General features: G+C 43.9%; 1 protein-coding gene across 1 annotated transcript in view; it reads left to right on the top strand.

Annotated features, from left to right (window-relative positions):
- ATXN1 (ataxin 1) overlaps nt 1-25,410 on the top strand; it is a 417,087-nt gene that overhangs the window by 138,374 nt on the left and 253,303 nt on the right. The window contains exon 4 of the mRNA XM_021099771.2: nt 19,481-19,610. The gene's annotated coding sequence lies outside the window, so the exon portion shown is untranslated. The remainder of the gene's footprint in view (nt 1-19,480; nt 19,611-25,410) is intronic.

Below are 25,410 nucleotides of genomic sequence, written 5' to 3'. Positions count from 1 at the left end.
TGTAATTCAGTTTTTTTGTTTGTTCGTTTCCTCCACTTGTCTTACCTTATCCTTCTTGTCTTGTTACAGGGTCTGGGCTTTCTTCCTCTTTCTTTTTTTTTTTTTTTTGCAAGCAGAAGTCAGATCTTCTCTGAAACTGATTTCTATTTCCAGTAGTAAATCTTTTTCAAAATTCTCTTCTTGGAGTTCCTGTTGTGGCTGAGTGGTTAATGAATCCGACCAGGAACCACGAGGTTGCAGGTTCAATCCCTGGCCTTGCTCAGTGGGTTGGGGATCCGGCATTGCCATGAGCTATGGTGTAGGTCGCAGATGCAGCTCAGATCCCGAAAAGTTGCTGTGGCTGTGGTGTAGGCCAGCAGCTACAGCTCCAATTCGACCCCTAGCCTGGGAACCTCCATATGCCATGGGATTGGCCCAAGAAATGGCAAAAAGACCAAAAAAAAAAAAAAAATTCTCTTATTCCTTCATTTCTTGGATGTTTTGTGCCTTTTTTTTTTTTTTTTTTTTTTTTTGCCACATCCACAGCATGTAGACATTCCCAGGCCAGGGATCAAACCTGCACTACAGCAGCTGCCTGAGCCACAGCAGTGACAATGCTGGTCCTTAACCCACTGAGCCACCAGGGAACCCCACTCGCTCTGTGTTGTTTTGTCACCAAGTCTTTATAGACCAAATGTTGCCTATTTTTGGTTTACTCATCACTGAGTAGTGAAAGGTCTAGGCCAGTCTAGAATTTGTTCTTGAATGAGCCCTGTGCTTTCTGGAAAAGAATAGATTTGTTCTCTCAGTCTGAAGCTGGAGGCTTGGTTCTTATCACTTTTCCAGACCTGATGTGTGTTCTGGCAGCTGTACGGACTAGGAGGGAGCTGGGGCCATGGGTGGTCTCTGTTGGCATTCCTTGTCACACGGTTTGTGCTTGGTGTTGGCTGAAGCCCCTGTACGCAAGACAGTTTTCTACTCCTGGATTTGTCCCTGACTTTAGCTTCACTCCAAGCCCTCTGTGTAATGGTACACGAATCCTTCTCAGGCCAGAGCCCTGCTGTGTGGGGAGACATCCCACAAGGCACTAGGCAACCACAGGCATGGCGGAGCTCACGCTCGGTTCTCCTGCTTTTGTGCCTTCTGAGTGCCAGTGGCCTGGAGCCTGAGAATCTCTTTATTTCCTAGCCAGCCCTCATCTCTTGCTTCCCATCTTCCATGTTAGGACTATTAGGTACCAGATTCCTGTAAGGATCTCTTGTTTTCTGCTCTTGTTCAAGGAGACCCACAAGTCACACCTCTGGATCAGCCTTTCATGTTAGGCCTTCCACGGTCTAGCCAGGAAACACGTCTTACTAGTGATCTGAGACCCCTCTCTATTTTCTAGCACTGGCGTAACATCCTTTTGATAGTCCATCCTAGATAGTAGATCCTCTTGTTACTGATGTTGAGCTTGGGGATGGGTTCTAAAGGCAGAGAGCATGGAGTGGACAGCGGGAAGACTTCTTGAAGAAAATCTGATACGCAGAGATCATTCTCATACATCAGAGATACCTTGATTCATTTCCAAACCCCAAATGAAGACGACTTTGAATTTTACCAAACATTGATGGAGTTCTTTGAAATGACGAACTCCCCCAGGGCACTCAGCACACAAGGTAATTTATAAAAGTTGGGCTTACATATCCATCATCAGACACACAGTCTTTGTATATACTGAGCTACACCTGTATCCCATAATGGTACCCACGAGGGGTCAGGCTGCGTGGTCCAATTAGATGCAGAAAGACATGTGAGCAGCTGCCGGTCACTTCACCTGCAATGATGCCGGGGATTCCAAGCGATGCCCATTTCACCCTGTGTGCTTTTCCTGGCGGCTGTGGGTCTGGTTTTCCAGTCTCGCTGGAAGCTTCACCCTAGAAGCTTCACCCTAGAAGCTTCAGTGATCCTTGCAGTCTGTCTCCTACAAGGAAGAGCAGGAATGCCAACATGTTTGCAGGAAACAAAGAACAATAGTGTCACATGTCTTTGAATAAGCGTAAAAAAAAATAATCCTCTCCACATCTGAACACAATGTCGTCAGAAGCAACAAAACAGAAGTGAAGTGCACACGGGCAGAGGGTGGGCCAGAGCTTAATGGATCCAGAGGAGCCTTATTTACTGGCTTGCATTTTCTCCCTTTCACTGGTGGAGCTTTGCTTATTGTCAGCAAAAGTGACTCAGGAAAGAGAGACCTTGGCGGGGCAGAAAGAGAGAGAGAGAGAGAGAGAATGTGTGTGTGTGTGTGTGTGAAAGTGAGAGAAGACAGAAGAGGAGCTGGATTGCTTGCTTGCTTGCCAGAACATCCCGGTCATAGACAGTTCTAGAACAGAGGGAAGGCAGTATTGCTGGGACTGTGGGAAGAGACTTGGCTTGCAGACAGTCAGAGGCTCCTACCGAAATGTCACTGTGCCTGTGGCCATTTCAGCGGGGCAGTCATTGACAGCATAAGACCAAACTCCTGACTTCTTCTTCTATGAGATGTTAATCACTCATTTCATGATACATTTATATATGGGGGGGGGGCATGGTAAGAAGAAAGGTGTAGAATCTTGTGGGCTAACCATGGGTGGAGGAAACTTTGTCTACAGACAAGGGTAGCTGCCTCTTCCTTTGCAGTCATGGGTGTTTCAAACTATTCATGGGTCCCCGCAAGGACATGTCTTGAGCTGTGTTCCTGTGATGGACCACATTAGGGTGAGGGATGAATTTCTTAGAGACGTTGCGTGTGAAACATGGTCAAAGCGCCATCATCAGGGATCAAGAAGACATGATTTGGGAATACACTTCAACTGTGGTACCTTTGTTTTCTACAAATACATATTGATGGAAAGCAAGAGGAGGGTCCTACTGATAGATCAAAGTTGCCTATTTTCAGATTTCACATGCCAGATAGAAATAGACCTGGCTTGTCCAGCTCTCCCTTAGCTTTTTCCATCCTAACAGTCAGTGTTGAAATTATACATCAGGAGTTCCCATTTTGGCTCAGCAGAAGTGAATCCAATTAGTGTTCATGAGGATGCGGCTTTTTTTTTTTCTTTCTTTCTTTCTTTTTTTTTTTCAGGGCCACACCCACAGCATATGGAGGTTCCCAGGCTAGGGGTCTAATCGGAGCTAGAGCTGCCGGCCTACACCATAGCTACAGCAACACCAGATCTGAGCCACGTCTGGGGCCTACACCATAGCTCACAGCAGTGCCAGATCCTTAACTCACTGAGCAAGGCCAGAGATCCAACCCACAACCTCTTGGTTCCTAGTGGGACTGTCTCTGCTACGCCACGACAGGAACTCCAGAATGCGGGTTTGATCCCTGGCCTTGCTGGGTGGGTCAAGGATCCACCATTGCCGTGAGCTGTGGTGTAGATCGCCGATGGCTTGGATCCTGAGTTGCTGTGGTGTGGTGTAGGCCAGCAGCTGCAGCTCCGACTGGACCCCTAGCCTGGGAGCTTCCATATGCTGTGGGTGTGGCCCTAAAAAAAAAAAAAGAAAAAGAAATTATACGTGACTATAACTCTGACACTTTGGAACAAGATTTCCAGGGCTGCCTATGACAGCATATCCCTGGCCTTGGAAGCTCCCTTTGTCATCCAGGTACCTACCCCATGTGCCAGAGGTGAGGCTTTCTTAGCAGCACCAGGCAGGGAGAAGAGTAAAGAAATACTGATTGAATGTTGAATATTGATTGCCTACACATGTTGTGCTAGGTGTTCTAAATCTATCATTTCATCTAATCCCATGACTCTTTGAAGAACTACCATTATCATGCCCATTTTATGGCTAAGGCTTGAAAGTTTTTATAACGTCCTAGACTGCATTTTAAGGCTCATCCTGGGCTCTTTGACTCGATAACCTACATTTCTCCTACTGTACCACACTGACTCTCCTATTGATTTTCTTTACCGAGAGAGACTGTAAATTCTCCTACCGATCACATCATCCAAAAGTCACTTGGAATTCCCATTGCAGCTCAGTGGGTTAAGAACCCAACATAGTGTCTCTGATCCCTGGCCTCCCTCAGTGGGTTAAGGATCTGGCATTGCCTCAAGCTGTGGCATAGGTTGCAGATGCCGCTTGGATCCCGCGTTGCTGTGAGCTGCGGTGTGGACCTGCAGCTGCAGCTCCGATTCGACCCCTAGCCTGGGAACTTCCATATGCTGCAGGTGTGGCCGTAGAAAGAAAAAAGCAAACCAAAACAACCAAAAAAAAACAAAAGTTGCTTATCCGAAAGCTCCAACGTCTCTATTCCTGAGCTTCCCCCTTCCCCGAAGCGTCCTACCTCTTTTCCAAGCTTCTTGAGCAACTCTGACCTGTAAATGGTACCGCAGAATGAGGGAGACGGGATGATGTGTCTGCCACGCTGGTGAAGTGCACACACACATTTTAAGGATAGCCTTGGAGCAGGGCAGGGGTCCTGACCAGCGCTTGTATCCCCCTGCTCTATTCTCAGCAAATCATCCCCTGGCCTTGGAAAAGCTATACCCACTCTAAGCCCTGGCTTCTACATCTCGGTTTCATCTCAAGTGAAGCGGTTAGAGGAAAGCATGTCCCCAGGTCCATTCTAGCTCCCAGACTCTGCAATTATATGCATCGTGAAATAGGAAGCCTGAGCACATAAAACAGAATTTAATGTTGTCATAAAATGTAACTTACACAAGTGAGTTCATTGAACACACAGTTCATGATACATTTCATTGATATTGCACCCAGTGGTAATTGGGCATGAATAGAAGCAGTTCTCCTAAATGACCCTAATTTGTATTACTTTTATACAATTAAAACTTTGTATCATTTTTCACTCCTTGATTTGCTTGCTAATGCTAGTAATTAGTGAAGATTTCTTTCTCCCAATACAGTATGTAATATGATACATACATGTGTGTGGATATAGTCTGCAGAGTATCACATGTAGACATCCTGGCTCCCACCTGTCACAGCTGGGCTTCCCCGTATCCCCCCCTCCAGAACCCAGGTGTGAAGCATTTTATTTTTGTTTGTTCTTTTTTTTTTTTGTCTTTTTGTATTTTTAGGGCCGCACCTGCAGCATATGGAGGTTCCCAGGCCAGGGGTCTAATTGGAGCTGCAGCTGGTGGCCTACACCACAGCCGCAGCAACGCAGGATCCAAGCCGCGTCTGCGACCTACAGCACAGCTCATGACAACGCCAGATCCTTAACCCACTGAGCAAGGCCAGGGATCAAACCCGAAACCTCATGGTTCCTCGTTGGATTCGTTTCTGCTGCGCAACGATGGGAACTCCATTCTTTTTGTCTGTTCTTTTGAAAATAGATTTCCTTGGAGTACAAGTGACTTACAATGTTGTGTTAGTTTCAGGTGTACAGCACAGTGAATCAGCCATACAACCATAAAAATATAGATATAGATATACTTACTTTTTCAGATTCTTTCCCCGTACAGGCTATCACCGAGTATTGAATAGATTTCCCTGAGCTATATGGTAGGTCCTTGTTACTGATCACTTTTGTATGTAGTAGTATGTATATGCCAATCCCAACCTGCTAATCCACCCATCCCCCTACCTTTTCTCCTTTGGTAACCATAAACTTAGTTGCAAAATCTTTGAGTCTATTTCTGTTGTGTGAATAAATTCTTTTGTATCATTTCTATTAGATTCCACATATTAGTGATTTTAGATGATAGATGCCTTTCTCTGACTTACTGCACTTAGTATGATAAGCTCTAGGTCCAACCATGTTGCTACAAATGCCATTATTTTGTTCTTTTTGTGGCTGCGTAATATTCCATTGCCTATATGTACATCGTCTTTATCCAGTCCTCTGTGGATGGACATCTCGGTTGCTTCCAGGTCTAGGCTGTTGTAAATAGCAGTGAACCATTTCCTTGATCCCGTTCTTCTTTCTCTTTTTATTGAGGGGTTCTCGGGAAGCACTTGAAACTGCTCCCCACTGTCTTCTCGCCATGTTCAGACCTGGTCAGAGGGCCTTGGCCAATCTCCCCTCTGCGAGGTCTTGTCCCAGGAGACAACCAGACCCGGGGACTCCTGGTTTGTGGATTCGGCTTCCGTGGCCCTTCCCACCAGGTCCTGGTGCTTCCAGAGGAGACTGTGCCTGCAGAGGCTGAGCTGGAAAATCCTAGCAGAGACACAGGGACCAATGGGGACCCAAGCCCGCGTCCCTCATGCCACTGTTCTGAGATCTCCTGGGGTGCTGCTAGCAGGCGGTCCCCTTCATTGCCTTCCATGAATCCCACCCCGTGGTGCCCTTCCCACCCTGCTGTCTACCCCAGTCCGGTTGCTTCTTCCCCTTCACTCTGCCTGGCACGCCATGCCTGCCTGGCTTCTGGTTGGAGCCTCCCGTTCTGTTGTGGTTTTGCTCTCGCCTGCCTCTCCAAACCTTGCCAAAATGTGAATATTTGATTTGTCAAATTCTGCCCAGACCTCCAAAAGGAGCCTGAGCCAAACCTAGGGCTTTGCAACCCCTCCTCCCCTTAGTTACGGTGGGGCCGGGCTCTCTCTCTCTCTCCAGTAGGTCATCTGCTCATTTCAAAATGTGCCTCTCCTTACTGGAAATTTGTTTTAAATTAGCCTCTGGCTGCCAGGGGCTCAAGGCTGTGCGAAGTCAAGGCTGTTGGAGGTTTCCCCGTGAAAAATCCATCACAGGCAGACCACGGAGATCCTGCTGGTTCGGCTGGTCCCAGATTGCCACAATAGAATGAATATTGCAATAAAGCCAAACACACAAATTTTGGGGTTTCCCAGTGCCTATGTCAGGTCTGCCCTGCTGCAGGATGGAGGGTGGGGCTGGGAAGGGGAGGTGGCACTGTGAGGAGTGGCCTGTGATATCTCTGGGCTTCCTGGATCAGGGGGAGGGGGAAGGAGAGGAGAGGAGCAGGGATGCTGAGAAAAGAACAGTACCAGAGAAGGACTATCCCCAGCCTGCCTGTAGGGGGCGCCTGGCTCCATGGCCCGAGGCCACACAAGCTTTGAGAAACTGGTGAGAACCTGGCTCTTCCAGTTCCCAGTGACTTTTAAGTTCCCAGTGATGCCGGCCCTTAGCGGGTGTGGCTCCTCAACCTGGGGCTGCATTTCACTACCCTTGGGAACCACAGTGTCCTTTCTGATATTTAAGATAGCAGTGTGCCAGCCCTTTTATATTCATTGTCTCGTAATTATTATAACCTTATCCTCTCTGACCGTACTTCCTGCTCTAGACATGAATCACCGAGGCTCAGTTAGAGGTTTTGCCCGTGGTCATAGTGGAGTATGAACCCAACCTGCGATTTCAACGGATTTCTATCTTTACGGCAGGCCCCAACATGAAGAAAAATAAGCTTTTAAAAACAGGGGAGTTACCCTACCCTGCCTCCCCATTCAGCAGGTTGGCTGCCCGCTGATGCTGGAATGTAAAGGCATCTAAAGCTTTGGATTCCTCAATTTAACAGTTGAAGGTTTAAGCGAATATTTTTTTAGGAGGGAAAGCCATGAACCCCATGCATTCATATTAAAACAGTGTATCTCACTGGTATTAATATTGATAGAGTAAGAGCGGAAACGACAAAGACGTACACAGCAGAAATCCCTGGGGCTTAAGAGCAGGCACCTTAGGGGACAAAAGGGGAAGGATCCGGTGACAGACTTTACCTACTTGATGATTGGAGTCTGGACAGCTCTGCTTCACCTTCCTCTGGGATCAGAAAAATAGATATTATATTGGCATGTGCTTTGCCGTTTATGCTTTAGCTCACAAAGGCTAGCTTAGCATGGGGGTGAGATCCATCCCCTTGGCGTGCATTTTGAGAACTTGAAGGGTGACGCTTTGAGACCCCTCGCTCGGAGATGCAGGAGAATTTTCTCATAGAAACAGATTCCGCTTGCCAAATAGATTCCGCTTGCAAAAAACCTTCTAGTTCTCTTTCTCCTCTGAGTTATTGAAACAAATAGATTTTACATGTCTAGCTGGCTCGTGGACTGCATCCTGTTAGAAGGTCAGAACAGAAAAAGAGGGGTGTTAGCCATGTTCCTGGAAGAATAAACTCGAAGACTCCTGGGGAAACTCTGGGTTCCACCTCTCATCCGGGATCCTGCAAGCTTGTTTTTTCTCACTCTTGGTGTCACATCCGTTCTAGGACTGAGCAGCTTGCTGTGGGTGCCTTGTGCGAGTGGAGACGTTAATATGAATATCAAGCATTTTATTTTTAGTTTTGGCATTTTGTTGGGGGTTTTCCTTTTTTCCCCCTCCTTCCTTCCTTCCTCTCGCCCACCCTCCCTCCTTTCCTCCCTTCCTCCTGTAATAATTTCCTCCCCCCCAGCTTTTTTATCCTTCCTTCATCCTACCTTACCTGGCCTAGATAACATGCATTCCAAATTGTATTGAGAGTTTGCAGGGAGGCAACTAAGCAACAGGCCCAACAGCTGGGTCATTTTCTAAGAATTGAAGGACGTAGCTTCAGTTTCCAGGTCTGGCTTTGGTGGGCTTGGTGAGAGCTGCTTTTTAACCCTTCTCAGCTTGTGAGCTGGGGGGCGATGAAAGTTGCTGCTTGATTCATAACTTAGAAGTGATTAAACTTGTAAAGTATTTTGAGGTCTTTTCTTTCATTCATTTATCCAAACAAACAGTTATCATTGAATGAACAGTGACTTTGATTTAAAAACACTCTACAGACATAAAACACTAGCAGCTTGTAGATAGCCTCTTTTAAAAAAAATTCACTCTCCTAAAGGAATTTCATTACCAAATCCTCATGAATCTTGAACCTCAAGAAGAATAATCCTTGCCTTTGTTGGAGTTTTAAATTTAGACTAATCAGACAATAGTGAAGCATTCTGTTCAAAGCATTCCTTTTAGAATACCCATTTATTATGCTCTGCTCTTAAGAAGAGATGAATTTGATTAGCGTTGAACATTCAGTCGATATTTTTGCATAGCTAATACCGGGGAGAAATTTTCCAAAAGTTGTGCCTGCTGTTTAGTATTATTCTATAGTCAGCTTTTAATTATCTGTACTGAAGGAATCTAATCAGTGATATGACTCCAAAATCATTTCCTTCGGCTTTGGGAGGCATCGCATGTATGATGCTCTTATTTACCTTCCATAATGGTTTCACTGAGACCCGTGTTCAAATTATGCCCGATTCTTTGCACACACAGCTCCTCCAAGGAAGGAAGGAGGGTATGGTTCAGAAGTATACTGGGGGTTAGGGGAGGGTCCACTGGAATTTTCAAATTTGTTACAGATAAGACACAGTATGAATCAACCTGATTATTCATCTGGATTATTAAATAGACGCTAATAGCCAATAATTCACTGCAGTTGCGTAAGGAAGCAAATACAAGAAACCGCTTAAAAGATTTTTCATGCGTGTGTATTACTGTTGCCCAGTTTTGCATTTTGAGCCGCTGTGGGCTGGGTGTGTCAGAGTGGTGGTTCTCCCCCCCAGGGTGCTGGGGTGCAGATGGGGAGGAAAAGGGAGGCAGGCTGGAGCAGCTGCCCGGCTGTCCAGCTCTCTAGCCCTGCTCCTAGAGGTGTGCGCCCCCATCAACAGGACAGCCGTTCAGAGAGCGGGAAGGTGGCCACGTGGCCAAAAGTATGAGAGAGGAAGAGCCTAGAGGAATGCATGGTCGGGTGGTCCAGCTTGCCGGAATGGCGCCTTTGCAAAGTCTTACTGTAAATGCTTAGCTTTTTTTCATACTTTGTGCGTGACAGTGGCGAGCATAACCCTTGATGAAGATTTGTCCTCACACGTTTTTGGTCTTGCGAAAGAGCTGCCCATGGTGCCACTGTAGTATCTGATGCTTCCTCCACCTGGTGGGCGTGACTGCATTTCCCAGAGGAGTTTAAAGGGATGTGGGGAGGACTAATTAGTCCCTCATTAAGCACTTACAACGAAGTACGATAATTCTCCTGAAAAGATAATCTAGTCGCTGAATAGAAAGCCAGACACATTTTTAACGTGACATCAGAAGACAGTCATTTTCAATAAAAAGCTTTTTGTAGTGGTGGAAAATGAGTGTTTTAATAGGATCTTTACAGTGTTACAAAGGGATCCTGTAAAATGTGATGATTTCAGGATTTTTTGCTGATCTTGAAAGCTGTCTGATAATCTGGAATTCCACCTGAAACAGGCACATTTTTCATCCCTTCCTGTTTGTGAGCCTCCAGCACCAGATACAAAATAGCAAGATTGTGTTTACCAATCTCTTAGGAGAAAATGAATGGGAGTTGGAGTGCTCGCTTGACCAAGGAAAGGCTGTTTCTTAACACTGCCTGGCTAGGCTCCAGCTCACTGGCCGAAAAAGAGATGTTATCACGGGTGTGATTAAAGTAAGACCTGTTGGCCGTGCTTAATTAAATCAGTGTGAGAATCTAAGAAGGAGCGTAAGACGATACTGATAGACAACAGAAATTCTCAAATAGGTGGGTTAAGGCACTAGTGACATTTATTTGTTGGTTTTACCTTTAATTAACTCTGGTTGCTCAGAGACACCCACTGGATAGGTGATGGGTTCTCCTCCTTCCCTCACTGTCTGCATCTCACACATCTCCCTGCTTGTTGGGATTAACCAGTAAGAAAGAGACCAGCATGGAGAAAGGCTGCAAAAACATGGTCAAGACAGTTTAAAATTCATAGAGTGGTTTCCACCAGTAAGAAATGGCCGTGAGGGAGAAAGCTGAAACTGTTGACAGTAGTAGCCAAAGCTGACCATGTTTCACCAACTGTCACCCAGGTCCCTGTTGCTGTGGATCAAAGGTTGACTAGGTCCTCTTCGGATTAACTTCGGGGTCTACTGTGGTGGTGTCCTGCCACTGTTACCATTATGCCAGTACGGGGTTTGTTAAGTTCACTGCCACTCTTCGAGCCCTTAACTTGCCAAATCTACACCCAAATCCAGCCAGGTCTGTAGAGACACGGGGAAAGATGTAGAAGTGGATGATTTGAATCTCAGATTTGGAGCCAACCAAGGTTTCAGGAGTGCCCAGCTTTGACCTTGGTCTTATGGAGAGGGAAGAAGACTTTTCCTCTAAGCCTAAGCCCGGCAAAACCTAATTACAGAGATTTTGTTTTTTATTTTGCTCTTTTAAAATGAAAACTCGTGTACCCATTGTGGCTCAGTGGTTAACAAATCCAACTGGGAATCATGAGGTTGCGGGTTCGATCCCTGGCCTTGCTCAGTGGGTTAAGGATCCGGCGTTGCCATGAGCTGTGATGTAGGTTGCAGACGTGGCTTGGATCCTGCGTTGCTGTGGCTCTGGTACAGGCTGGTGGCTATGGCTCCAACTGGACCCCTAGCCTGGGAATCTCCATATGCCGTGGGAGTGGCCCAAGAAATGGCAAAAAAGACAAAATAAATAAATAAAATAAAATAAAATAAAAACTAATAAGGCCTTTCTTCATTTGTTTGTTATCTCCCTCTCTCTCGTAAGATTGAAGGAAATGAAGAATTCTCTCAATTTGCCATAGTTTTGTGTAGTTTAAGTTTGTACGTGACTTCCTATTCCAAGTGGGCAGTTGTGGTCCCTGGGAACCTTTGTATTCTAGAACATTCTTTGACACCTTTGGTGGCCACCTTGCTTAAGAATTGAGTGATTGGAAAATGAAACCATGTGGCGCCTTCAAATCATTTGTCTTCCATCCAATCTAAGTGATTAGTTAATGCTCCATTTGCAGGTAGAAAAATAAATGTATCTTAGTTATCATTTGTTATATTTAGTGAGGAACAAAGTTTAAACTCACTCATGTGAAAGTTAGGTATAAGATGTTTATTTGTATATTTTGAATATTCGTAACTTGGGCCTATGAAGTAAAAACATCAGCTTTAGATCACATAAATCCCCTTGATTTTAAAATAACTTAATAGTTTAAAAAATGTTGGGGTGCACTGCTCGTAGGAGTGTAGATCAGCAGAGCCATTTTGGAAAACAATTTAGCAGTATTGTGTAAGAGTGAATATTCATAAACCTTGTGACCCAACAATTTAGCAGTATTGTGTAAGAGTGAATATTCATAAACCTTGTGACCTTCCTAGGCAGTGCCCCAGAGAAACTTGACTTATGGGTATTGTTTCTCCTGGAAACAGCTCTATTTCTGGTAAAAATAAATGAATAAAACTAAAACTAGAGACTAAAAGTTACAAAAATCCAGTAGCAGAAGAACACTGAAAAATTCACACAAGGGAATATTATACAGCAACGAAAAAGAATGGCCTACAGCTACTGGCAACATAGTTAAATCTTAGAAGCAACAGTGTGTTAAAAAATTAGCCACAGAAGACTACATACAATGTGATAGGATTATTTATAATGTTTAAAATCACACAAAATTAAGTGGTTTATTTTTGGGAATGATGCATGCAAAACAGGATTGTGGTCACCCTGGAAGAGAGCTTAGGGAAGCAGCAAATAGATTGATGCATCAATATTGGTAATGTCTTACATAAGACTATGGGTTTATGGGTACTCTTTATTGTTAGGTTTCATGGATTCTCTATGTATTATGTGCATTCTTTTGTAGGTGTCAAATTTTGCATGATACAAATACATTTTTTTTGGATTAAATTTTTTTTTCAGCTTTGAAATATAATTGAGGAGTTCCCGTTGTGGCTCAGCAGTTAATGAACTCAGCTAGTATCCATGATCCCTGGCCTCGCTCAGTGGGTTAAGGATCCGGCATTGCTGTGAGCTGTGGTATAGGTCACAGACATGGCTTAGAACCCTTGTCGCTGTGGCTGTGGCTGTGGCAATTTAACCCCTAGCCTGGAACTTTCATATGCTGCAGGTGCCACCCTTAAAAAAGGAAAGAAGGAAAAGAAAGAAAGAAATACAGTTGAAATTCAGTACTATGTCAGTTTAGGATATCCAGCATAATGATTTGACTCTTGATATATCCTGAAATGATTACCACATATGTAGTTAACTTTCAAGGTCCCATATAAATAGATACAAAAAAGAAAAATAGAAAAAAATTATTGTTTTCCTAGTGAGGAGAACTCTGAGGATTCATCTCTTAACTTCATCAATATCAAACAGCAGTGGTGACTAGAGACATGTTGTAATGATTAGGTTTGTAAAATATAAGTATTTTTATGGTGATAGCAAAAGCCAGAATTTTCCCGTGTTGCTCCCACATTCTACCTATTTCGTATCATAGTCTCTTTTTATAGTCCCCGGTGTCTTGACATCACACAGGAGTGACTAGAATATGTGGTCCAACCCAGAAATCCCTGGGGTTGTTTGGGTAGCTGGGGATACAGGTGAGGCTGACGACAATGCCAAAGTGATGAGTTTGGGGACACAGAGCCCTCTGTCCTCCTCTTCCCGCTGGATGCCTAGAAAATCTAGGGCCATGGCGAAAAGAGAACCCATGAAGTCAGGCTTGGCGTGACCTCCTGGAAAATCCCTATTTATTGGCCCAGCAGTGACAAATAGTTCCAATGTGGACGATCGGCTTGGAGAGCTTCTTATGAGACACTTGGTTCTTTGCTGCCTCCTGCTCTTTTCTGAGCAGAACATGGTCTTTTGAGTGAGGTGGGATTTGGCATGAGGATGATGACGTCAGAGGTGATGCAGCCAGGCAGATTGTCCCAGGCTCCAAGGCTTATTAGTCTTAAAAAAAAATTAAAAGCGGATATGTGAGAAACTGGTCCAGGTGGAAATAAAAATGACAATAAAAGTGGGAAACGTATGCCAGGACTGCTGGGGTGCTTTTCTGAGTACTAAAGTTCTCTCCTGCTAAGATGCATTATTGCCGAAGGGCTGGCCAGTGCTGGGGGATGCAGGGGGCGACCTCTCCAGGGAGTCGTCCACTTATTCAAACCCAGATGCGTGGGGTCACACGTGTGACACGCCGCGTGGTGCAGGTTGCGTCTTACTCTGAATTTCCACTAAACGAGTGTGTGGAGTCAACACCCAGCTGAACAGTTGTCCTGAGAACACCCAGAGGCCCCTGTGCCGCTTGGTATTTTTCAGACTAATGCTCAGACAGGAAAATGTGCAGAATGTCTATTTTCTAAAATAGTTTCAACATCTTTTATGTAATGCTGATGCATCTGGAAGTGAAAATGCTAAGAGTTTCATTTCACTAAAAATGGATTTTTTTTTCTTTAACCTTTAACCTTGGAAGACTCTCAGCACCATTTTCACTGTAGTCTTACGAGTATCCACGTGTGTGCGTTCACTGACCCATCAAACCAGTCTTTACCGAGAATATTGAGGCTCAAAGACATCTGCAGGTTGTCATGACAAATGCAGGGACCTGGTCAGTGATTCTAAGGATCTCCCAGTCTAGAAGGGAAGATGGATCATTCATCACATGTCAGGACAAATACAGTATATGTGGAAGCAAGTCACAGAGGAGGTGACAGCTGAGCTGAATCTTAAAGGGAGACTAACATGTGAATGAGAGGAAGCGCGTTCCCAGTTGAGGAACCAGCATAAATAGAAACGAATTTTGCTTTATACATTTCTAAGAATTCACCAGATTTTATGACACAAATGCAAGCATCACAGCAATGAAATTAATAGGAAATTCAGATAAAAATTATCTAAGTAAATTAAGACTTTTTTTTTTTTTTTTGCTAAATTTGTTTGCCTTACCTTTTCATCTTAATTGCGTTGCAGAGAACAATATCGTTACAGCCAATGCATAGAATTCTAATTCAGTTTAAAAGTTAAGAAGTGAACGTTGAATCCTTGGCCAGACTCAGTGGGTTAGGGATCCAGCGTTGCTATAAACTGTGGCGAAGTTCACAGATGCAGCTCCAATCCAGTGTTGGGCCGTGGCTGTGGCAAGGGCCTCAGCTGCAGCTCCAATAGGACCCCTGGCCTGGGAATTTCCACATGCTGCACGTGCAGCTGTTTACATTTAACTAAATTTAGATAATTTGGTGTTTAGATAAATTTTGATGAATTACGAGTTTGGGATTAACAGGTACACACTACTATATAGAAAAAGATAAAGACTTACTGTAGAGCACAGGGAACTATAGTCAATATCTTGTAATAACCTGTAAGTGGAAAGAATCTGAGAAAGAATTGAGGATAGAACTCTCCAAATACAGCAATGGTAGTACTTCTATTTCAGTAATGCCTAGTATATAAAATACTTTAGGATTTGTTATTTAAATCAGCCATGCAAAAGAAAGAGCAACGTAAGACTAAATTACAAGTTTTGCAAAAGAAAACATTACCAGTACATGCTGCTTTACTGTGTCCTGGTTTTATATTGTAAATAATTCATTATTAAATTATTTTTTCCCAAAAAACTGATGCAAAATTGTCTTGCTGCTTTTCCCCTCTTTGCATAGTCTATTAAATTTTAGCAATTCTAAATCAGAATAGCATCTAATAGACAACACATGGGATGTGTTTGCTATTAATTCGCATGTTTTATGGCATATTCATTAGACAAATACATAATATTTATAAAGTGTGTCCAGTAATTAAAAGAAACGGATGAATATGTATTACTGTCTTGTTTTTTTAGCAAAAGAAATAATCCACCGTAAGCGTTTCTAATTATTTCTGCTAAATATTTAGAGCACTTCAGTGATAATATTTGTTGTTTCTCTCATTTAGACTTTATAGATAATTTTTTGCACAGAGTTACTTCTTTTCCATTGAAGCGTCTGTGCCTCTACACATGTATTGCAGATTATTTGAAACAATAATTTGCCCATCAGCTGTAGTGAATAAAGCTCTCCTTTCTCCTTAGTTTGATGAGGGCCTCTCGGATGACCTCTCTTAGGGCCTTACAGCGATGCCAGTGCTAATTTTAATTGAAGTTTTAATAGGAAAAAGTGTTGGCAAATAAAACTGTTAAATTTGAAGCATGAATTACAAATTCAACTTGGTTGCCCTAACGATGATGTTTAGAGAGTGCTTCCAGTAGGCTGAGCTCCATGTTCTACTTATGTGTATTATTTCATTTTCCCAACTACTTGGCGAGGTGGGTGGCATTATGCCCATTTTCCAGATGAGTTTGTAACCATGAGGCCTCACAACACTTATTAGTAATTTTTTTTTTTTTGTCTTTTTAGGGCTGCACCTGCAACATATGGAGGTTCCCAGGCTAGGGGTCGAATTGGAGCTGCAACCGCCGACCTACGCCACAGCTCACGGGAACACCGGATCTTTAACCCACTGATTGAGGCCAGGGATCGAACATGCATCCTCATGGATACCAGCCAGATTCATTTCTGCTGAGCCACGATGGGAGCTCCTAGTAATTTAAATATACTACATTGATAATATATTTTATCAAATATGTAAACTCTGGAGCTTTATACACATTACATACATATCTATACACACACATATATATACACATAAATGTAAATCCTCTCTTATTCATTCAGCAAAAATTTATGTATTGACTATGTGTCAGGCTGCTGTGCTAAACTCTGGAGATAGTGAGATCAGGTATACCCACCCCGTCTTGCCTGTAAGGGACTTAACAATGAACTTGGAGAGTTCAGTGGGAGAGATGAACTTGTCACTAAGACACAAGTCCAAGAGCATATGCTCATGACTTTAACAGGATTAGGTAGAGGATTGTAGAAAAAAATGGGGAAAGAGGCCCTCAGCTTCCCAGAAGATATTAGACAGGTCTTCACAGAAAATCAGCCAGAGCTCCAACACCTGAAGAGTGAGTCTGAGTTTGAAAAGATGATCAGAGGGAATTGTGCCGAGGGAACAGAACAGACCAGGGTGTGGACAGGAGGCAGAGCCAGGCAGGCTTGGTCAAAGAGATTCAGAGGGGCCGAGGGTCAAGTGTGGCTGGAGGAGGGTCACTGACGGCTGGGGTCAGATCACAAGGAGCATGGCCTGCTGTTCAAAGGAGGGCAGACCTTATGTGTGTGTGTGTTGAAAAGCCATCAGCAGATTAATTCAACACTCCTTAAGTTATAATAAGGGATGTCCTTCTCCCCTCCCTTCCTCCTTTTCTCATTTATTCACTCAGCAGATGCTTAGTGAGTGCCTATAACATGCCCAGCATTGTGTCAGACACTGAAGATAAAAGCACGGGCAAGAACTAACACATCTCTGCCTTCCTGGAGGCTTACTTCTTAGCTAGGGAAAGAAGCATTCATCAATTAATCTAGCAATAACAACAAAGGTACCATTACAAAGGTGATCTGTATAACAGGGGAGAGAGGGAGTCTATGAAGTAGGGGCTAGTGAGCTGGCCAAGGAAAAGAGGATTGAGCTGAAAGAGGGAAGAATACAAAATCATTGGTTGAAGAAGGTGGATGATTTGAGAAGTCTCAGCAAGGGGGGGGGGCGGATCATGTGCAAAGGCCCTGAGGCCTAGGAGAGCATGGTACTTCTCAGGAATTAAAGGTAAACCAGAAACACTGTACACAGCCTGGGAAATGCAAGGACTGGGCCCTGGGAGTTGTGGTGAGAATCCAAGCTCAGTAGAAAGCCACTGCTGTAGGCAGGCCCTGAGGACAGGGTGTAGGGTGGCAGAGGGTGGAAGCAATTGAGAGGCCAACGGAATAGTCCAGATGAGTCGTGAGGGTGGGCAGCCTAGAGTGGAGGTGATGGTCAGGAGAGAAAGAGAGGTGTGTGCTGGTGGCAGAATCAATGGCTGGATGGTTGGGTTCCGGGCGTCATTTGGAAAAGGAAGCTGTCAGGATGACGTTCGTGCCATTGCTGAGCTAGGGAAACACAGGAGAGTCCGCAGGATCCACTCTGCTTGGATTTCCAGAAAACTTTCACAGGAGGCGGAGGAAGTCGAGATTGGAGGTTGGCCGTGGAGAATGAGTAGGCATTTCTGTTGGCAGGGAGGGGAAAGGGCATGCAATTCAGAGGAAATGGTGTGTTCAGAGGCACAGAGGCTTAACCAGAATTGTGCAAATAAATAACTACGTTATATACACAGGTATGACAAACAAATGACTATGTGATCCGCAAATAACTCTGCTGGTTTCTTGATAACACTCTAGTCTGTTTTGTGTAGCAGTCATCCTAAGACCCATAGCAGGTGGAATTTATAACTAGATTAAAATGTTTAAGTATCTTTGTCACCATAGACATATTATAAATATATAGAAATTCCTCTCTTGACTTCCGTGGTTTAACTTAGAGATTCACCTGTGGCTCTTGATTTTCTCATCTACCTTCTTTCCAATAAAATGTATTCATGTGGGGAGAATTTGGATTTTAGGTCTTTTTCCTTGGTGCTTTGGCATCTGGATTTGGGATCAATTGGCATTTTTCATTTGCTGAAATAACTATAAACTTACTCCTGATGGAGATGTGAACATGTTGATTTTTGTTTTGTTTTGTTTGCTTTTTTTTTTTGGTCTTTTTGCTATTTCTTTGGGCCGCTTCCGTGGCATATGGAGGTTCCCAGGCTAGGGGTCTAATCGGAGCTGTAGCCGCTGGCCTACGCCAGAGCCACAGCAACGTGGGATCCAAGCCACGTCTGCAACCTACACCACAGCTCAGGGCAACGCCGGATCCTTAACCCACTGAGCAAGGGCAGGGACCGAACCTGCAACCTCATGGTTCCTAGTCGTATTCGTTAACCACTTTGCCACAATGGGAACTCCTGAACATGTTGATTTTAATTTAGCTTGGGAACTCAAATCAAAGGACAGTCCGATCCCAAAAGACTTGAGTCATGCGAAGACTTAGGTGACATGTCAACTCTAGGGAGAAATAAGTTGACGTTGATTTCCTATTTAACTTTTCTGTAAGAGTACAAGAAGGTCAATAAGTCAGTTTTGGAGAGATGATATAGCACCGGAATTATGAGCGTGGTTTCTGTGAAATACAGTGGCTTAAATACTGCCTTTAATATCCACTGGCCACACAAGTGCCCTGTTCTCTTGTCAATAACAGAGGTCATAACGCTGATTGGCTGCCTCACAAGGTACGATGGAGTCGGGTATCGTATGCAGAGTGTTCGGCCCGTGCCAGAAACGTTGTCTGTGTTCAATAAATGTCCACAATGACCTTGAGTATCACTGACACCATGTTTCACCTGCGTCATCAACAGAGAGGACAGAAGGTTTCGAAAGTGAAAGTCAGGCAGTGATGGTAAATGCATGGGATGATCTTGCTTGTCTCCGTGGTTAGAAGGAGCCTTAGAGAGCATCAGCTTCAGTAATGCTTCTGACACTTTCTGGAGAGGAACCAACTGGTTTTCATTCCTCGGAAGTTTGGGGATCGTTAGGCAGAGAAGGAGGGGGAGGGATGGGATCATTTTGCTGGTGTCGTGCCTAAGGTCAGGAGCTGGGATGGGAACAGTAAGCGCTGGGCAGAGCCCTCTCATCTGCAGAGATGAGGACTTACTTGCTATGTGTCGGCTTGCTGAGGTTTTGACCTTCTGAATTAAGACCTGTGTGTGTGCGTGTGTGTATGAGAGGGGGTGGGGGGGAGATTATGCAAATGCGTTTCTCTTTTCTGAGAATTCAGCTCATGTGAATGGAGACCACAGAAAACTGCCTAACTCAGTGGGAATATTGTTTTTCTAATTACAGGTCTAGGCATTTTACATTGAGTTTCTCCACTGCCTCCCTTTCTGCTCAAGCAAAATCTGTGCGAAAAAGATCTGCTGGGAAGGAACCAACTGCTTGGGATTCTCCATTGTGATGAAAGCACGTGGTGCAGGTAAATATCTCCGAAATCCTTCCCCAGCAGTAACTATCATTTAATCGTAAAATCACCAAGATCCTGGTGGGGAGGTATACATATTTATTCCTACACACACACACACACACACACACACACACACACACACCCCTATATCTTTAGATTCATGTCTTCTCCATCTGTGTATTCTTTCTGTCTCTTTATAAAAATGGAACCCTTTCTTTTTTGTGAAATCACTGACGATGAGAATGACAAGGCATTGATAAGAAAATGATAATTCTGATGATTGTGTTTATAAATCGTGTCCGATGGTCGGAAACAATACAGCGTATGTTAGCTCTCAACCTTTTTGTTCTTCTAAACAGTGCAACAATGAATATTTACTTGTTCATAGCACAGTTATTTATCTACAACTTGATTTTTGAGGATTATATACTATACCATTGAATACATATCCTAAAATACACTTAATTGATGCTCTCTAGTTGGACTTTAAGTCTCTTCTATTTTTATTTATTTATTTTTTCTTTTATACTACCCAAACTGTTCTTATGGCTTCGTGTTAGTTGCCATGGCTTCCTTGGTAGAGTTCCTTAGCAGTACGTTGTTGCATTTAAGTTTTCAAGTCTTAAGACTCTTGATACTTGTTGCCAAATTACTTTCCAATAAAGTCATACCAGTTTATATTTCCAGAGGCTCAGTGTATGAGAGACCTACTTCCATACAATTTTGCTGGTGCTGAGGATTTTAGAAACGAAAAGAGTCTTTGCCAATTCATAATGAGAAGTGGTGTCTCCATGTGTTGGGTTTTTTTGTGGGGCGTGGTGGTGAGAGGGAACCACTTATTGGTAAATAACACTCTTTTGAAGAACCTTTCCTCTGTAGACAGTAGCATGCTTGAAACTTACCAATAGCTGACATTTGAGAAATAATACCAAATCAAAAGGCGTGGAAGGATCCTGGAGAATTTTAGGTTTTTTTCCCCTTGTTTTGGTCAAGTATGCATAGACACGCATGAGATCGCTGGATGCTTTTTCAATGGAAGACAACTTAATTTTTCCATTTTTAATAAGAATAAAAAGAATAAAAAATTTAATAAATAGCCATCATTAAACATGGGCCTGAAGTAGCACTGCTCACTACTTAATATGTGGATGGGTGCACACACATAATTTATGTGTGTGCATATAACTATACTTGCATATACGTGTGTGTATGTCTATGCACATACATATACCATCCAACACTGGGAGTCTGATGAAATACGATTATGGCATCGCCATAGGATTCACAGGCTACCGATCACAGTGGATAAGACTGCAGGCTCCAGGCTGCCTGGGCTCCAATTCCAGCTCTTCTTTTCTTGAGGTGTGACCTTGGGCAGGTTACTTTTTACAGCTCGGTGTCTACACGTTGATCAAATTTAGATAATACCCCCATCTTGCAGGGTGTCGTTGCAAGCAACTTTATGTGAAATCATTAAAAATCCTATTTCAAGAGAATATTTAATGATAGGAGAAAATGGTTATGATCCAAGCAAAAAGCAAATTATAACACCAACCGTGGTGTAATCCCATTCTTATAAAATTGCTTTTTCTCCTTCTTCCTTCGTTTCCTCCCCCTTTGGGATCCAGAGAAGGTGCGATATATTTCTGCATGGCTTTCATTCGAATTAACAGTGTAATCCCAGTCCTGGAGAAACGGGAGGTCTGCAAGTCAGAGAGCTGTGAAGTTGATGATGTCTATGCTGCCTGACCAGTGGGGCCCTTGATGCAGCCCTTGTATGAGAGCAGAGCCTTCTCCCAGTCCCGGGCTGCCTTGCTCCTGAGCTATAGCGAGTGCCTGGGTCAAGCCAGCTTCCTGGCCTCTTGGAGCCGCCCTGAATGTCTAACCGTCCATCTCCAAGTATGAGCTGCCCTACTAGGCTCATCTTATTCTCCTCTCATTAAATACATGCAAGAGAAGTTAGAATCAGAGACCCCCCACCTCTTAGGAAATCTGTACTTGATCCTACTTAAGCACCAAAGGAAAAACTGTGAGGTGTGAGTCCTTCACCCTTAAGCCACATCATAAGGTTGAAACAGAAGGAAAAAGCCTCTGAGCATGACCTGGCATTAAGGAGACAAACCCAGTGCTTGTCTGACTTCGGTTAATGCTTTTCACCAGAGGCTCTGCAAATCTTGTCTGTGTGCATTTGTTTTGGCCCAAATTTCCAGTCTAATTTGAACAGCTTTGTACTTTTTTCAGTAAAAGAGGAACATCTGAATTCCTAATTAAGATGGTTTTGCTTAAGAATTCCTCTTGAATGGGCCAGAAATTACTCTCCTATGAATGAGGAGGAAGACGAAGAAGAAAAGGAGACTTGTATTTATGCACATACATCTATCATTTGAACAAAACTACTAAGTTCATAAAGGGAGAAAGGACAGCAAAGGTGTCAGCAAATACAGTGCAGGGAAAGAGTTGTGTCCTGCCAGCCCCCAGTGAGTGGCAGGAGAAAGGCCGAGCCTCTCCTTGGTGAGGATGGTGATAACAGTACCATATGGAACATCTGGAATTTGGGTAGCACTTCGATTCCTCCCCAACCGCAGAATCAAAAGGGACTCAGACACAGAGGAGGAAGCAGTTCTGTTGCTCCGCATTCCTGGCTGGTGCACAGAAAGGCAGGCGTGTTGATTATTAGGGACTTACCAGGATGAATTTCTGCAGGGAGGCCGAAGAGTGGGGAATAGTTAACCCTATGTGACAGCAGTTTGGGGCTGTCACCATGAGCCAAGCCATTTTTGCAATCATTTGGAAAATTGCTCTGCAGGACCAGGCCAAATCATTGTTGAAACTCAATTTCCAGAGTCCTGCGGGATCTTTGGTGTGTCTTTGCGCTTTGGCAGTATAGAGCAAGAGCACAGGTCTTGAAATGGAAGAAACTAAGACGATGTCTTTTTATTTTTTTATTTATTTTTTGGTCTTTTTAGGGCCGCCCTTGCGGCATATGGAAGTTCCCTGGCGCAGGCTCAAATCGGAGCTGCAGCTGCAGACCTGTGCCACAGCCACAGCCACGTCAGATCCAAGCCGCATCTGTGACCTACACCACAGCCCACAGCAATGCCAGATCCTTAACCCATTCAGCAAGGCCAGGGATCAGATCCATGTCCCCATAGACACTAGTCAGGACCTTAACCTGCTGGGCCACAGTGGGAACTCCCTAAGATGGTGTCTTTAAATGCTGCTCTCTTTTAGTCATTTATCCCTCATTTATTCATTCGGCAGTCTCTTTGGGGGCTACTAGGTACTAGCACAGTTCTAAGCACTGGAGATTATGGACTGGACCATGGTAGACTGAGGCCTGCCCTGATGGAGTTTGCATTCCTAAGGGAGATACAGCAGTAATCTGACTTGGGTGAAGAGGGGCGCTGATCTGGCTCATTCTAAAAGGAGGCTTAGCGTGCGTCTGAAATCAGAGAGTGGAGAGATCGATGGAGAAGGACCTGTTGATCTGGAAGGCATAGGCAGAAAGAACCAGAGACTCATCAGGGGCTGGCAGTGAGAGGGTCATAATTGACAGCAGGACTGGATTGGGAAATGAAGAAGGTGCAAGTGCGAAACCTGGCTTGGCTGGATGGATGCACAACTGCCAGGGCCAGTGCAAATCATGCAGCCATTGACCTCTCAGTTCAAGGGATGAGAGAAATGCATGCTATTGACACTCTGTATTTTAACAAACTCGGAGAGGAGTGTCTTACTTTATGGCTAGGCAAACCTTTTAAAAGAGGGGATGGCTCATGGTGTATTCTTTTTGGAGCCACCACCCAAAAGGAAGAATAGAGGTGGTGGCTTCGCCAGAACACATGTACCTTTTCCTTCAACATTGGCTTCCCTGTTCTTACCTTGGCCACCATCGTTCACGTTAGAGAGTGGGATTATTTATACCATGAATTCTCCCTTCTGTGCACAAGCACACTTCACCTTATTTAGTTGACTGTAAACAGCTTTAAGTTCGGGATCAAAATAATAGTCTCTCCAGTTGTCACCTCTCAGCCTCTTTAGTATTTTGGTATCTTCCATTCAACTGGTTTGTGGGCTTGGGTACCCTTCCTCCTTCCATTTCCGGATGCTCTCAGTGGTCTCTTAAATGGTAAAATCCACTTAGAGATTTATTTTATCTCCTGTGACCTTCACCATGGTTTGATAAGGCTACTTTTTTGGCTTTGGGTTTACTATCATTGAGGGACCCTTTTTCTCTATATTTTTTCTCCCGAGTCAATTGCTTTATTCTGGGGTTCAAACTGCTGCCATATGTTTTACTCAAATGCTTTTTCCTTTCTTTGACAAGTGCCGTTCTTCAGTCTAGTTGTCCTTCCCACTCCCCAGGCCAACCCATCCAAGCCCCAACACAGCTATTGGGATTTGCATGGATTTCCACAGTTAAGAAAAACCCTATGGATATGCCTTCAGTCTTTTTGATTGAATGGATATCCATAGGGCCTAAAAAGGACCGCACCTGCAGCATATGGAAGTTCCCAAGTTAGGGGTTGAATTGGAGCTGCAGCTGCCAGCCCACACCACAGTCACCGCAATGCAAGATCCATGTCTGTGGATCTACACCACAGCTCACGGCAACTCTGGATCCTTAACCCACTGAGCAAGGCCAGCGATTGAACCTGCATCCTCCTGTATCCTAGTTGGGTTCATTTCCAAGGAGCCGCAACAGGAACTCCAATATTCATTAAATGTTTAAAATAGAGATATTCTCCATGATTATCTTTTAGCATAAATATGTGCATCCCTTTTCCACTCCATTTTCTTCAACCTGAAGGTAGTCTCTATAACTCACAAAAAGTTTGGGGGAAAGTATAATTTTGAGACACTTGAAGACTCAAGGGTACATAGTGTTTTATGTGTAGGCATAGCTTTTCAGAATGATTTTGGAGTGTATTAGAGTATCTAAAATAATTTACTAGACTTCTGTACAAAGCATTTTATTCTTGCAAAGGTTGTGTGAATAATATAATTTACTGTGTCAGTGTGCAAACAGTCTCATAGTTCTTTGACTTTTCATGAAGTAAGGTGAACTATTTTATCATCTGATAGAGTCAAACACATGAGAAAATGGTCGATCCCAAAGCCTTCTGGCTCACTATTTTATTTCTCCATGATGGGATCTTTATGCAGAATCCCTCCTTTTTTTTTTTTTTCCTTTTTTTTCCTTTTTAGGACTGCGCTCAGGGTATATGGAAGTTCCCAGGCTGGGGGTCCAATCAGATCTACAGCTGCCCGCCTACACCACGGCCACAGCAACTCAGGATCTGAGCCACATCTGTGACGCACACCACAGCGCACAGCAACACCGGATCCCCAACCCACTGAACAAGGCCAGGGATCGAACCTGCATCCTCATGGATGCTAGTCAGATTCACTTCCACTGTGCCACAGTGGGAACTCCGAGATTCCCTCCCTTCTATGCTGCTGTCAGTGTTGGCAGACTGAACTATTCAAAGTGTGAGCAATGACTGCAGGTGGAAATAGCAAAATTACTTTCTTTTTTTTCTCTTAGAGTTCATCAAATGACATGGAGCATTTCCTTTTTTTTTATTATTTTTTTGGCTAAATTCTAGAGCATTACAGTATTTAGCGGTGTGTTCTAGTATTTAGCGGTGGAAGGGTGCATGAAGATCATTTAGGCCCCTTTGCCCACCCTGACCCAAGACCTCCTGACTATCATTAGTGCCTTTCACTCTGCCAGGGTTCATACAGCAAGTTTATGGATTGTTCATTGTTTGTTGAAAGAACCATGATCATTATAAGATTTAGAAAGAATGCA

The sequence above is a fragment of the Sus scrofa genome, chromosome 7 (assembly GCF_054392235.1).
Source record: "Sus scrofa isolate SSC_HxYL_T2T_F1_AM1 chromosome 7, Sscrofa_HxYL_maternal_Yorkshire_Landrace_v2.0, whole genome shotgun sequence".
NCBI classification, from domain to species: domain Eukaryota; kingdom Metazoa; phylum Chordata; class Mammalia; order Artiodactyla; family Suidae; genus Sus; species Sus scrofa.
This window is presented reverse-complemented; position numbering and strand designations above follow the sequence as displayed.